Source organism: Dermacentor silvarum, chromosome 1 (assembly GCF_013339745.2).
Source record: "Dermacentor silvarum isolate Dsil-2018 chromosome 1, BIME_Dsil_1.4, whole genome shotgun sequence".
Taxonomy (NCBI): Eukaryota; Metazoa; Arthropoda; class Arachnida; order Ixodida; family Ixodidae; genus Dermacentor; species Dermacentor silvarum.
Genome location: NC_051154.1, coordinates 18635509 through 18649126, shown reverse-complemented (window position 1 = coordinate 18649126; position 13618 = coordinate 18635509).

The following is a 13618-nucleotide window of genomic DNA, read 5'->3' as shown; positions in this document are numbered from 1 at the left end:
CGCTGTCTCAGTCAACTTACTTTTTATATGTCCGTATTGCTCTTTAGCATAAACGTTGTGCGCTGTGAAAAACTTATCTAATCGGGCTAGCACTACTTTCTCAAAAACCTTAGAGAACGGGGACAATACGGATATTGGTCGGTAATTGGACATATTCATTTTATCCCCTTGTTTAAACACTGGCCCAACCTTGCAAATTTTTAGTAGTGTCGGGAACGACCCTGAAACGAACATTTCGTTGATGATATGGGATAGGGGTTCGCATATGATAATCGAACAATGTTTAAGCAGTGATGCAGGTACCAAGTCTAGACTGGTTGATGAAGTATCTCTTATAGAGAGGATTATGTTGTTGACCTCGTGAGGGTCAGTAGGCTTAAGAAAGAGAGAACTGGAAGGGTTAGTTCTTGTGACTGTGTCTGAATGCGACGCATGTGAGTTATTTACAATTAAATTATTGGTCATTATAGTGAAGTAACTGTTGAAGCTTTCAGCAATAATAGAAGGATCACTTACCATCGTGTCATTTACCGAGATTCCACATATACTGTTTGTGTTGCACGTGTTTAGGGCGGTATTTATCACTTTCCATGTAGCTTTTGAGTCACCATGTGCTTGTTTAATTTTAGTGTGAAAATAATTTCGCTTGGCAACCGTGATTAGGCTTTCAAGCTTTTTCTTGTATGTCCTGTACTTGTTTTCTAAAGTGACATAGTGTGGTTTTCGCTTTAGTTTCCTATACATATTATCTTTGTGATGTATTGACTTTAGAATACCGGTTGTTAGCCACGGTTTTCGCTTTACGTTTCTTCTGGATACCGTTGAAACACATTCACCAGGTTTTTTACATCTATTAAATATTTTCATGAACTGTTCATATTTATTATCAGTTGCATCTGCCGAATATACAGAGTGCCAGTTTTCTTTCATTAGGGCATCAAAAATGATGTCATATTTGTATGTTATACGCTTTTGCTGAGTACATAACTGGTTACTGGATGTGATGGTTGCAGAAACAGGAAGGTGATCAGTAATGTCACACGCTAATGTTCCACTTGAAAATTTGGTGTCCGATAAGTTTGTGATGATGTGATCTAATGTGCTCTGTCTTGAGTTAGTAATGCGTGTTGGTAATCTGATTAATTGTTGTAATCCGTAGGTCGTTAATAAGTCTGTGTAGTTAAAATGTCGGTTCGAATAATGTCAATGTTTATATCACTCAATATAATAACCTGAGTAGCGTTGTTACTGTTATTATCGAGCCACATATCTAATTCAGATAGAAATTCATTTTTCTTGATTTGCAGTGACCTGTAGACGACGCCTACTAGTGTGAGTTTATTTTTATGAGGTACAAAGCTTCTGGCTGCTTTATCTGGTGGTATTTTGATAACGAGTGCTTCGCACCATGCAGATTTAAATACTATGTCTGTTCGTTTATTACGTCGTTTCTAACGTAAAGAGCTACACCCCCATGTACATTTTGGTTACTTGCAGTACGTGGTGATAAGCTTCGCCTACAAGCGAGCTGCAGGTGATAGCCGGGGAGTGGATATGTTTAGCACGAGTTTTCGGATAACCAAGTTTCTGATAAAGCAATCAAGTGAAACGTGTGTCGTAGTGTTGCGCAAAGGTCAACAAATTCATCGTAATGTTTCTGGAGGCTCCTTATGTTCAGATGCAGTAATGATAAATCGGATGAATTAGGTAATTGATTACTAAATGTTCGTGGTTCTAGAAGTTCAAACGTCATATTGGTTATTTTTATTTTAAGAGTCATAATCTGAAAATAAAGGGGAAGCGGAATGCAGCAATATGAAACATAGAGCACTGTGGGGCCACAGTAAATATGAGGTGGTGCATGGTCTCTGGAAAGGAGTAATACGCTGCCAGCGCTAACGTTCACAAATGCAATTCTTTGTTTAAAATTGGATATATTGTCGGGGTTGGAAGCTAACCAAAGATCGGTAGGCCGTTTGTCTTTGGTATTGCGTGCGCATCGCGTATCTCTTCACGTTTTGCCGAGGAATCTTACTGGATCTATCCCAGGCAATCTATCAGCTCTGCCTCGTGCTGTGCCTCGAACATTTTCCCATCTCAACCATCTAATTCCTTTGTGCCTTTATTTTATCCTGTAGCTTTCTATATCCTTATCCATTGTTCTTGTATCTACAGGGTGTTTCATTTTAGCTGCACCAAATTTTAAAAATTGATTGGGGCAGATAGCACAATTATAATCCTTGATCTAAACTACTCGATGAGGCGGCCATTACTTCCACGAGAAATCAAAACGCCTAATTGAATAATTAACATAATTAGGCTAATTCACTTTTTATTTAATTATTTTAAGGCACATCTTTCAATCTACGAATTATAGCCGCTGAGTTCGCAAGGCGTATCCACTTGGAAAGAATTCTCAGGACTGAACGAGTTTCGAGATATTACTTTTCAAAGTGTCCGACGAAATGCATGGGCGTTCCAGTTAACCTTGTGCTTCAATACATAAAACAGTGTTCTCCTTAAAAAAATGTGGTTGATCCCTCTTATATAGGAATCGGTATAGAACACGAAAGTGAAACGTGTCTTCACAGAAGTAGTGTAATGTTTATTGCACATTGATATATAATGTCTATTGGTGTTTTGTGGCTAAAGCGCCCTTAGGCGTTGATGCACCCACGTTGACGCCTGGTGGCACGTCTCCTCCATCACGACTACCAACGTCGATGACCATGAGCAACCGTCGTGCATATGGAAGCTGCACTACGCTGCACACGCTAGCACAACGCGAAAGACGAAGCACGTAACTGACACACTAATACAACGCGCAAGACAAAGCACGTAACTGAATCGTCACCGAGTCAAATCAGCGCGTACAGCGCGTCGTAATTGCAGCCTCCGCGATCAACTTCAGAAACATTTTCAGAGCTAATTGCGGAGGCCACGCTCCGCTGTGCTGAGTACGGTGAACGCCACCTAGGTGGCGTTGGTAGTGCTTCTTGATGCCAGCGTCCCTTCGAATGCTGGCATCGAGGCGTCGTAGTGCTGAGACCACCGAAGCGTTCACTGTCGGTGCGCGTTAGTGTCATAATGCAGTACTTCTCTTTTCTGCTCGTAGGCGGCGGCACCGCCCCGAGCAAGAGCGCGGGTACACGGAGGAGTGTTAGATATATAAGGCGCGTCTGTGTAGCTCTCTGCAAATGCGTTTGTGGCGCAATGGGTTAAACGCTCGGCGATCTATCGTCGCGGACCGAGAGGTCGTGGGTTCGATTTCCAAATTTTGCATGTTTGTGGAACTTTTTCTTCTGGTTTCTTTCTTTGTATTATGTTCTATGACGTATTTCCGTGACGTAAATACGTCAGTGAAGTCTTGGTGGACCCCGGCATAAAACACTTTCGTGTTAAAAGTTAACTAGAACACCCATGCATTTCGTCGGACACTTGGAGATCAGCGGCTGTATACGCGCCGGCAAAAATCTGTTTTTCTAATACATAGCCTCTCTCTCGCTTTTTTTCTGCCTTGCAGAAAACCGCTTGTTTTACGTTCATGTAACCGTATTCCCCCCTTACCTAATGCCTCTGTGAAGGCCTACGTAATGTACTCATAAATAAATATATGTAAAGAATAAACATGCCGTAAGCAGACATGCGGAAGAAAATGTTTTTCTGTGTTCGGTATAATTACCGTTCTAATCACTACTGTTTTAGTTATGGCAATGCATGCTTGGGTGGGAATTACATTTATACTAAAAAACGATTAAATAGTTGTATAATTTAACCTTTCCCGCTTGGCACACAATTTCTCGCTTCATCTAGCCTTGAGAATGCGGCACGCAGCAGGTATTGGCACGCACCACGGCGGCCGCATTTCGATGCGGGTTAAATGCAAACACATCCGTGCACTTAGATTTAGGTGCACCTTAAAGAACCCCCAGGCGGTCCAAATTATTCCGGAGTCCCCCACGACAGCGTGCCTCATAATCAGATCGCGGTTTTGGCACGTAAAACACCATAATTTAGGCAGTGGCACGCAAACTCACGCGGCAGAGCACGCGAATTTCTTTTATTCCTGTTATTACTGTTCTTAAAGCTTGCTGCGCCTTAGATGAAATATTCTTTGTGCGTTTGCAAATTTCAGTGACCTCTCACCTTGGATATATGCCTTAGGACTGACATACTTAATCCTGCGTGTTAGATTTATACGTTCGCTAACAAAGCCAACACTTGATACGTAGACAACGTTTCTCTCTCTCTCTCTCTCTCTCTTTCTGTACTCTCACATAATAACTTCAAATGATTTCGCTTGTGAGCTACTGCTTGTCAATACGCGCAGCACTGGTTCCTGCAACAGAGTTAAAATTTTCAGAATCAAATGACAAAATAACCCCTGTTACAGTTGGTGACTTAAAGGGCTCCAAACCACCTCCGATATTTTTTGAACATTTCAAATAAACAAGCGCATCGAGTTCAGAATTCCGTCACGATCAACGATGCCAAACGCTGCAGCACTACGCGCCGCGGGCGCGCCACAAAATCAAAACACAATGCCGCGCTCCTCTCCGGGCCTTTCCGGTATCCTTAGCGGTCGTCGTGATGTCACCAGGGTGCATCTGGTGATATCACCAGGGGTGACGATGTCGATTGGTCGAACAAGAACCTACGACTTCCGGTTAGTCTGCTAGCAGGTACGCGCGCTCCTTGATCTTCCTCGTCGTGTTGGTCGCTTGTGCGAACTTGGCAATCGGTAATTACAGCCCGCAACGCACGTGCCAAATCGCTCACGTTCCAACACAGTCGTGCTTAGCGAGTCGTGCTGATTAGCTGCGCGAATAAAGTGTGACAGTGTTGGCCTTTCTAGACGTGAGCTCAACAAAGGGTCCAGAGCGGCACGCTTCGCATAAGGACGGGCCGGCACGGCAGCAACAGCGGGTAGCCCAGAAGCGCGAAGTCGCGGCTAAGGCCCGTCCACGTTACCGGCACGGTAACTCGCCGCACGCTGTTTGAAATCTGGAATCTGGATTAATTTCGCAATCTGGATTAATTTTAATTACCTGACGTTCTCTAACGTTCACCTAAATCCAAATACACAAGCGACTGCAGCATGTGTCTGTGAGCGGATCATATCTTGCTTCACGCTATTATGACGGCGAAATGAACAGGCTGAAGAGTGAGATAATAAACATAAATTCAAAGTGCACTTAGTTATCCCTACGTGGATGAATGAGAAAGCATTGCGACCACAGCGCGATGCCTATGCTTTTTTCAGTCGTCTTAGTTTAACTTCGCCTTAATTAACACCAGAGGTCATGGGTTCGACTCCCACCAAAGGTCGAGGGTTCGAGTGCTTTTATTAACTTTGTAGGGCCTCAGCATGCGGCGCCCGTCAAGGAAGAAGAAGTTGGCATTCGAACGCGCGGCACGTGCAGAGCGAGAATAAAAAAACCAGTTCGAAAACTCAACGCTGTCAGGGCTGGATCTTTCTCGTGTTAGCTCCGACAGTTAATGGTGATGAACACGCAACCCCAACCATCCCGCATGGATCCCGCCGGCTCTTCCACCCAGCCTACCGGTCCTGACGCCCAAGAAGACGCCAGACCTAGCAGTGCTGCGGTGGCTGCGATCCAACACGTCAACCTGCCACCATTTTGGCCAAACAACCCCTGCACATGGTTACTGCAGGTCGAGGCGTACTTCCGTCTACGGCAAATCACCAGCCAACAGACCAGGTACTGGCATCTGGTGTCCTCCTTACCTCCGGACGTAGCCGAAGACTTCACAGATATTTTAGCTTCGCCGCACCCGAGCCATCCCTACGACACGTTGAAGGAAGCTATCATTTCCCGCAAGTCCGAGTCTGAACACAGCAGACTCCAACAGCTCATCACGGCCACAGAGCTCGGTGACCGTCGCCCATCCCAGCTCCTGCGACGCATGCGTCAGCTCATTGGCGGGACCTCCGCCCCTCAAGAGGAGAAGCTTTTGCGTGAGTTGTTCCTTCAGCGCTTACCGCAGAGCATGGTCCCGGTCCTCGTCGCTGCAGGAGATGTCCCAGTAGACACGCTCGCTGAAATGGCTGATCGAGTGGCAGACTACTCGCGGGCACATAGCCTCAACGCCATGACCACGTCGCCACCGGCCACCGCTGCAGACCCCGCGCTCGCGAGCATCGACAACCGTTTGGACGCCATTGTCAGACGTCTCGATGACTTCGTACCTGCGCATCGCCGATCGGCATCCAGGTTCCAGTTCCACAGTCGCTTCTCGACGTCTCCACGCTCTCCGGGACTTCAGACAACCGACGCGCCACGGGACGACTCGTCCTCGACCATGTGCTGGTACCACCGCCGATTTGGGGCCTCTGCACGCAAGTGCACTGACCCGTGCTCCTGGTCGGGAAATGCGACGACCGGCCACTGACGGCGGCGAGTGGTACTGGTAGAACGTCATGCCGCCTTTTCTATGTTTCCGATAAGATCACTGGCGCTTGCTTCCTCGTCGACACAGGAGCCCAGGTTAGCGTCATACCGGCCTCCTGTGCAGATCGCCGTCGCAACGAACAGACCTGCCCACTCCAAGCGATCAACAACTCCGCCATTCCCACATACGGCCAACGCTCTCTTACACTTGACTTTGGACTACGCCGTACGTTCCGCTGGATTTTCATCCTCGCTGACGTCTCGCAAGCTGTTCTTGGAGCTGACTTCCTCAGTTTTTTCAACCTTGCTGTGGACATGCATGCTCATCGCCTCATCGATCTCAACACGCGCCTATCCATCAACGGTATACCCTGCACTTCCTCGTCAACGAGCCTTCGAGCTCTCACACCTGCTTCGCCGTATGCAAAAATACTCGCTGATTTCCCCAACCTCACGAAGCCGCACGCCAGAGAGTCACCGGTGAAGCATTCCGTCACTCACCACATTGTGACCACTGGACCTCCCGTTTTTACACGGCCTCGTCGACTTTCTGGAGAACGCCTCACCATCGCCCGCCGTGAGTTTGAGCACATGCTTGAACTTGGCATTGTGCGGCCTTCCTCCAGCAACTGGGCATCGCCACTCCACATGGTCCCGAAGAAAGATCCTGGCGACTGGAGACCATGTGGGGATTACCGCGCTCTCAATGCCCACACCTTACCAGACCGCTACCCACTTCCTCACATACAGGATTTCACATCAAATTTGGCTAGGTGCACGATCTTCTCTAAGATTGACTTAGTGAAGGCTTACCATCAGATTCCTGTAGAACCCGCTGACATTCCGAAGACGGCCATCATCACCCCATTTGGCTTGTTCGAATATGTAAGGATGCCTTTTGGACTGCGCAACGCAGCACAGACTTTTCAGCGCACTATCAACGAGGTCACGCGAGGTCTCGATTTCGTATTTGCCTACCTTGATGACCTCCTGGTAGCAAGCTCATCGGGCCCTGAGCATGAATACCACCTGCGCACCCTGTTTCACCGTCTGGATGATTACGGCCTCGTCATAAATCCCAATAAGTGCGTCTTCGGCGTCGCTACAATCGAGTTCTTAGGCCACCTTGTCACTCCACAGGGTATACAACCGCTCGCCAGCAAAGTGAAGGCTATCCAAGACTTTCCACCCCCGACATCAATAAAACGACTCCGAGAATTCCTGGGCCTACTAAACTTCCATCGCCGCTTTCTTCCTAAGTGTGCCACTTTCCTAAAGCCCTTAACCGACCTATTAGCTATAAAAAAAGACCCGGCTGCGCCACTGGAATGGACCGACGACGCCGCATCTGCCTTCGCCACTGCCAAAAAGGCTCTGGCAGACGCCACCATGCTCATACATCCCGTTCCTGATGCCCCACTTCGTCTCATCACCGATGCATCGAGTGTAGCAGTTGGCGCTGTTCTCGAGCAACACGCATCAGGTTGGCAGCCCCTTGGATTCTTCTCGCAAAAACTCAAACCACCGGAAGTAAAATACAGTACATTTGCCCGAGAACTCCTTGCTGTGTACCTCGCCATCAAACATTTCCGCCATTTACTGGAGGGCCGGGACTTTTACGTCGTTACAGACCACAAGCCCCTGACGTTTGCCTTCCATCGCAATCACAGCACTTACACTGCAAGGGAGATCCGTCAACTATGCTTTCTCTCCGAATTCACCGTGGATCTCAGACACGTACACGGGTCGGAAAATGCCGCCGCTGATGCACTCTCACGCATCGATGCCTTGTCGACCCAGCCACCACTAGACATGGAAGAGCTAGCAGCTGCCCAGAGCAACGATCCTGAGCTGCATAGTCTTCGCTCTTCATCCACGTCTCTATCTTTCACGGAGTGCCTACTTCCTTTTTCTACCTCATTAATAACGTGCGAAACGTCTACTGGTGTTCCTCGGCCCTTCGTGCCTAAAGCGTTTCGTCGTGCAATTTTTGATCAATTGCACAACATGAGCCATCCGGGTATTCGTGCGACCCAGAAGCTAGTCACATCTCGTTTCCTTTGGCCGACGCTGGGCGCGAACCTGCCTTCAGTGCCAGCGTGTTAAAATTCACCGTCACACGGTCACTGCACCATCCCCCTTTCGGCCTCCCGACGCAAGGTTTTCCCACGTACATCTCGACATCGTCGGCCCTCTTCCACCATCACAAGGGGCCTGTTACCTACTGACATGTGTGGATCGCTTCACCAGATGGCCGGAAGCGTTTCCCGTTTCCGACATTACAGCACCGACAGTGGCAAAGGCTTTCACAAACGGCTGGGTATCACGCTTTGGATGCCCTTCTGTCGTCACCACTGATCGCGGTCGTCAATTTCAATCGGCCCTTTTCACCGCACTTGCCAATATCTTGGGCATTCGACACATCCACACGACTGCCTACCATCCTTCAGCCAATGACATGGTCGAACGGCTTCATCGACAACTGAAAGCTGCCCTCACTGCTCACCAGCCAAGAGAACGTTGGCTTGATCACCTCCCCTTCGTACTTCTGGGCATCCGATCAGCATTGAAGACGGATCTCGGCTACTCATCAGCTGAACTAGTCTATGGCGTGTCTCTGCGTCTTCCAGGTGAATTCTTTGAGCCGTCGTCGCCCCCTTCCACTCATGATGCCTCTACGTACATTCGAGAGCTGCGCACCACGTTTCACGACCTTGCTCCTGTAATTCCTGCCGACCGACACCCCCAGTCTGTCTTCGTCAGCCAGGATCTGCATGACTGCAGTCACGTTTTCGTTCGGCGTGACCAAATACGGCCACCACTCACACCGGCCTATGATGGCCCATTTCGCGTCCTCCATCGTACACCTAAAACGTTCACGCTGGACATCAACGGCCGTGAAGACGTCGTGGCTGCCGATCGACTAAAACCTGCATACATTGCCGCTCTCGCGTCCGCGGAGCTTCCATCTCAAGTCTGGACTCCCACATCCAAGCACGTTCACTGGGCGACTCCTATGGCTCACGCTCTACGGGGGGGAGCCCTGTAGCGCCTCAGCATGCGGCGCCCGTCAAGGAAGAAGAAGTTGGCATTCGAACGCGCGGCACGTGCAGAGCGAGAATAAAAAAACCAGTTCGAAAACTCAACGCTGTCAGGGCTGGATCTTTCTCGTGTTAGCTCCGACAACTTAATTCACCTTAATTAACACCAAAGGTAGTGGGTTCGACTCCCATAAAAGGTCAAGGGTTCGAGTTCCTTAATAACCTCTATCTTAATTAACTGTACTTTAATTAACTCCACTTCAATTAACACATTTGTCTTAATTACCATTGCCTTAATTCACGTCATCAACTGCCTCGACTGGCTCAGTTGACTTTCTGGACAATCAATGGTCATGCCAACACCGACAACGCCGGATTTTCCGCCTCATGAGCCATATAATGCTAAGAAAATGACGTACAGCGCGAAAGGACAAGGACTGATAGAGACGACAAACACTGCGCTGTGTTTGTCGTCTCTATCAGTCCTCGTCCTTTCGCGCTGTACGTCGTTTTTTTTTACCATGAATTACCAACTAGCATAAGCAAACACCCCCGTCCATATAATGCGTTCGCATTAATAGGATGGCCACTTGAGCCGTTTCGCGGCCGAGTTCGAGGTTCCTCGATTGCGGTAGGTGGTCTTAGGGTTTCCCGATGAGGTGGCTGCGGCCATGGTTACAGCTGCGGCCACCTCATGTTCTGCTACAGACCTCATGTTCTGCTACGGCCACCTCATGTTCACCTCATGTTCTGCTACAGCTGCGGCCACCTCATGTACTACTATCTATAGTACACTGTACCATAGCTGATGATGATGATGATTTATTGGCATCCCCTTCGAAACGGGGCGGCGACAAATAGTCACCTAGCCTGCTTGATTTAATCAGGTATACTATACATGTTCTTTATCTAGCATTTTTGTATACCTCTCATTAATATTCTCTTTCAAAATTTTACCTTGTACCGCTGCCTATGATTTTAAGAGATCAGGTCGTATCCATCTTTTCCCTGCTAGCAGCTTGACCCAGCGCCACCTAGCGCGTTAGGCGGCGCGACCGAGCGTGTTCGAAGCTCAGTCAGACCCTGTCGCCGTGTAGCTACGTCGTCACCCGCCGTGGTTGCTCAGTGGCTATGGTGTTGGGCTGCTGAGCACGAGGTCGCGGGATCGAATCCCGGCCACGGCGGCCGCATTTCGATGGGGGCGAAATGCGAAAACACCCGTGTACTTAGATTTAGGTGCACGTTAAAGAACCCCAGGTGGTCCAAATTTCCGGAGTCCTCCACTACGGCGTGCCTCATAATCAGAACTGGTTTTGGCACGTAAAACCCCATAATTTATTTTTTTTTATTTTTTAGCTACGTCGTTACTCTGTAAAATTCGCCCGAGGATCGTTGTTGGGTTCTGCCAGCGTTTGACCCTGGGCCTTTTCGATTATCAGTCCCTGACAGTCCCGGAGTGCTTGGGACTGCTGTGCCGCATTCGATTTGCTCGGACAGCTTCAGAAGCTCCGTCCACTAGTCCGAGAGTTGTCACAAGCGCGTTCGTATTTTCACGGACCGGAAGTTGCGGACTGCCCACGGACTGTTGGAGCTGTCAGCAAATTTTGCTCAGACAAGATGCGCGCGGCGTCTGCCGCCACGTTAAGAAAGTTACCGTGTGCTTCTGCGCACTTGCGCGTTCCAGACAGCACATATTGTGCACTCAGCTATCATGTCTCTTACATTGGTTCTTTGTGTGCCATTATGTGAGCTTTTCATGTGCCATGTAATTCTGCAGCTTTAGCCTTGGTGTATTTTAACAGACAAGCACAGCGATCAGGCACACATGCTTGCTTTTCTTGATGCATTTCACGAAATATGTCGCGTTCATTCCTATATATGTGTAGTAACCATGTGGATATCGCCTCTCAGGTGAGTGAAACTGGTGTGCATGGAAGCATATCCTACTGCATATGTGGCTGTTTCTCGCCAGTAGCTGGGATCGTATACAAAAGGAGCTTCGACGATTGCTGTTCACGTACATATGTCGATCTTTTCTGTTGCCAAGTTGGAGTTTTTTGACGTGCAGTCGGCGTATACATGCGCTCTGTCCGAGACCCACGTCGGGCCTTTCGTAGACGGTCGCATGAGCTTTAAGGATATCGGCAGGCGCTTTCTACATGAACAGCGACGTGATACGATTGCGATTTTGCTTATGTTCGTATGGGAATTGTGCCTAAATTTCGCAGGCAATGAGAGAGCTTAAATACAGTTAAGTGGCACGAAGAGCGCGACGTAAACTGCGCTTTGCGAGCACGTTCTATGCGCTCAGGTGCGATTCCACTATGCAAAAGTTATGGCTGTGTCGGCGACGTGGCCTCCGAGGCTGCACCATTTCGATAACGAATCCGCTGAGTATTGGTGCTATTTACGAGTAGCTATCAGCATACGACGGCAGCCAGGAGAGTGACTTCCGGTCCCGGTGCTTTTGAGTGAAACCTTTGAACAGAGATTCATACAACCAGAGGCAACTCTGGCATTGCCATCGTTCTGCGGCCACCATGGGAATGATTGCTCTCATCTTCGTGCACATTGGAGATTCAGGCGCTCCTCTGGCTTCGTTTATTATACGCTTTCTCCATTGTCCAACATTTCAGAGCAATGTATACTTTTCCAAGTCCAGAGTATTCTGCGAGCACACACAATTGCTACTAATTGCAGCGATACAGCCTGTCGAGGTGATCAAATCAAAACGCGCCAAGCGTCTCAACGTGCTGACCTGCTCGCAAGAAATGTATAAAGAAATGTATAAGGACATTCTATGCCGCTTGTCGATACATGCGTCCGTGGCGTAATGGTTTCAATATCGGGCTTCTGCACTAGAGGTCCTGTGTTCGAATCCCGCAGTCGGACAGTTTTATTAAACCTTTCAGACGCCAATGAAGTCTGTTGACTGAAAACTTACTTTCACCGCATTTCTTGCATCACAAAAAGCATACAGCTGCAGAATAAATTAAAATTCTCAATTCTTTAGTGAGTTTGGTCAAGTTTACAGAACATAAACGCTATGTAAAACTCACTGCAGGAACATTACATATGAGAACATCAACTATTTCATGTCTAGCAGGCTTGAAAAGCACCCATCCAGGTACTTCAATATTATATCTGATGCAACACACTGTGAAAAACAATGAAAGGAGTACACCCACTACATACAACGGCATACTCGCACCGAGCAAGTACACACAACCGTGTACCTTCCCAATCATTTTAGTAGAACTTTGTGATACCATTATCCAAACTTGCAACCCCATTCCAATCCGAGCAGTTTCAAGATGTATGCAACACATTTTAAGTATACCATTACTTTCATCAATGCTATTGCTGTTGAAGCACTTTCTTGGCGTACACAATTCTGCACACAGCGTCTTAAAGGGTTAATGTTTATTTAATTGTTTATTATACCATACTTTGTTGAAAATGACGAGTTTATAAAGTCACGAAGCCGTTTGAAGCCAGAAGGGCGAAGTTTAGGCAGATCCATGTACTATACCCACCATTCCAATGTTGGATGAACAGCCCGATTGCAGCTCCCGTAGGCACTAGCGCCACATTTCCCTCTCGTAATTTTGTAGTAAACTCTATGCCCCCGAGAGCTGAATCACGTGACTATGATGTGCCTTCTGCACGGTGTAAGATATATACTCTCTTACACCATGGCCTTCTGTCAGGGCTAGTCATACTGGAAGCCGCGGACGATTTGCGGACAGTCCGGGACTGTATACTCGAAGAAGCCCAAACTGCTTCGTCGCCGTTTCAGGCAGTTGTCTTGCACGTTGGTAAAGACTTCTTCGCATTTCGTTGTGTCGTTGGTAGCCGCGTGAACGAGTGACGGAGGGGGTAATGGCGGCCTTGAAGCCTTAAACAGCTGGTTTTTTTCGTTCTTTTTTTTTTGTAGCGTTGCATTTTATTTTGCATTCTTTTCTTTATTTGTTTGTCATTTTCAGCAATGAGTGGTGATGCCAGCGATAACAGCGACGTGGCAGCGTCCGAGTTGCGATGCACGTTCGAAGCAATGACCAAATTCGAAAAAAAGGAAAATTAAATGGTTCGTTAGGAAGTCCAGCTATGAACACCTGCCGTTCGGTGCACAGGGCTTTATGTTAATCTATTCAAGAAGGTTGC